This window comes from Lactuca saligna, unplaced genomic scaffold (assembly GCF_052625555.1).
Source record: "Lactuca saligna cultivar CGN05327 unplaced genomic scaffold, ASM5262555v1 scaffold_79, whole genome shotgun sequence".
In the NCBI taxonomy this organism is placed as follows: domain Eukaryota; kingdom Viridiplantae; phylum Streptophyta; class Magnoliopsida; order Asterales; family Asteraceae; genus Lactuca; species Lactuca saligna.
This window is the reverse complement of record NW_027629936.1, coordinates 1-2,500: the sequence shown is the minus strand read 5'-3', so window position 1 is coordinate 2,500 and position 2,500 is coordinate 1.

The window sequence follows — 2,500 nt, the reverse complement described above, 5'->3', positions numbered from 1 at the left end:
GAGGCACAGGTGAAGCCAACGGGGCTAGTTTCTGCGCCCTATGTCGAGGAAAATCAAGGCAACGGGCTAGTGTATGGGCACAACGTCGAGGAGACTCAAGGAGATGGGGCTAATTTTCAGGTCACCGTTCGAGAAATCAAGGCAACGTGTTGGGGGGGATGGCCTCTTTCATGGGTCGTGGGGCTTGGCTTGGCATGCCTCGTGTGTGCTCGATACAGCCTCACGATTCTTATTTGCCCATCAACCATGCCGGGCACCTATGAGAATGAGACCCCATGGTACCCCCTATATATACATATTGCACAAAGAGCTTGGTGACAGGAACAGACATTGATTTCCCTGATGATGCATAATTTTTGGACACACACGACTTGGGGGCGAGGGGACACGGGAGTGGGGCGCCAATGGGGGGCGTTTTGGCCCCATTTTCGTCAAGAGCGGGCGTCTTGGCCATGCCTTGAGCGTGCCAGCCTCGAGAGCCTTGGGCGTTGGACACCCTTGGGGCGCCAATGGGCAGCAGTCCCATGGTTCCCCTATATATACATATTATACAAAGAGCTTGGTGACAGGAACAGACATTGATTTGCCCAAGGATGCATAATTGTGCGAAATCGTCCATAACTCGCTCGAATTAATTCGGATTGACACAAAATTTTGTAGGGATGCTTTTTATTATAAATGAAAAGCTTTGAAATAAATAAAAAAAAAAAAACAAAATGTCATGTTTGAGGCGTAAATGTTTGTGTCCTATCCTTGGTCATGCCTTGAAGCGATGGTTCCCTACTTGTTGGAATGTCGCTCAAATCAAGTAGGAATGCCATTGAAAATTTGTGTGGGTCGTTGTTAACATAGACGAATGGACTTGAAATGAAAATATATCATATTTGGGTGTTTGTCCCTGTCGCCTGGTGATAGGCAGGCAGATAAGGCTTTTAGGTATTCATAAGTGGCTTAGATGAACTCGAAAGAACACGAGTTGATCGGATTGGAACTCATATATTCAATTTACTATGTACTAAGTAGGAACTACACTTTGCTCCCTTCATCGTTTGACTTGCTTAGAAATCTGCTCATGGTTTGTCAAGGCCCCTTGTTCCTTAGACCGATGAGGATGGGATTGGGTTGCTCATGGGCATGTGTGTGGCAAGATGCCTTGTTCCATTGGTCGTTCATGGGTGTTCGTGTACGAAGTAAACTTGTTCCCTTGGTCGTTCATGGGGTTGTGTGTGGGAAGAAGCCTTCTTCACTTGGTCGTTCATGTGTGTTTGTTTGGGAGGTAGCCTTGTTCCCTTGGTCGTTCATGGGAATGTGTGTGGCAATACGCATTGTTCCTTGGTCGTTCACACCCTTGTTCCCTTGGTCGTTCATGGGTCTGTGTGTGGGAAGAGGCTTTGTTCCCTTGGGTAGCCTGCTTGCCTTGCCAGCCCCGTATGCATTGTTCCCTTGGTCGTTCGTGGATGGGTTTGTGCGTGGCAAGGTTGCCTTGTTCCCTTGGTCGTTCATGGGCATGTGTGTGGCAAGGTGCCTTGTTCCCTTGGGTGGCTTGCCTTGCCAGCCTCGCTTGCTTAGGTTTCCCAACACACCTGTCGGGCACCAAGGGTGGTATTAGTCCCCATGTACCCCCTATATATACATAATGCACAAAGAGCTTGGTGACAGGAACAGACATTGATTAGCCCGAAGATGCATAATTCCCAACACCATGCCTTGTTCGTCATACACGCTTCTGGGCACCAAGTGGTGGTAGTCCCCCATGGGCATTTGTGTGGCAAGGTTGCCTTGTTGCCTTGGTCGTTCGTGGGCATGTGTGTGGCAAGGTGCCTTGTTCCCTTGGGTGGCTTGCCTTGCCAGCCTCGCTTGCTTAGGTTTCCCAACACACCTGTCGGGCACCAAGGGTGGTATTAGTCCCCATGTACCCCCTATATATACATAATGCACAAAGAGCTTGGTGACAGGAACAGACATTGATTAGCCCGAAGATGCATAATTCCCAACACCATGCCTTGTTCGTCATACACGCTTCTGGGCACCAAGTGGTGGTAGTCCCCCATGGGCATTTGTGTGGCAAGGTTGCCTTGTTGCCTTGGTCGTTCGTGGGCATGTGTGTGGCAAGGTGCCTTGTTCCCTTGGGTGGCTTGCCTTGCCAGCCTCGCTTGCTTAGGTTTCCCAACACACCTGTCGGGCACCAAGGGTGGTATTAGTCCCCATGTACCCCCTATATATACATAATGCACAAAGAGCTTGGTGACAGGAACAGACATTGATTAGCCCGAAGATGCATAATTCCCAACACCATGCCTTGTTCGTCATACACGCTTCTGGGCACCAAGTGGTGGTAGTCCCCCATGGGCATTTGTGTGGCAAGGTTGCCTTGTTGCCTTGGTCGTTCGTGGGCATGTGTGTGGCAAGGTGCCTTGTTCCCTTGGGTGGCTTGCCTTGCCAGCCTCGCTTGCTTAGGTTTCCCAACACACCTGTCGGGCACCAAGGGTGGTATTAGTCC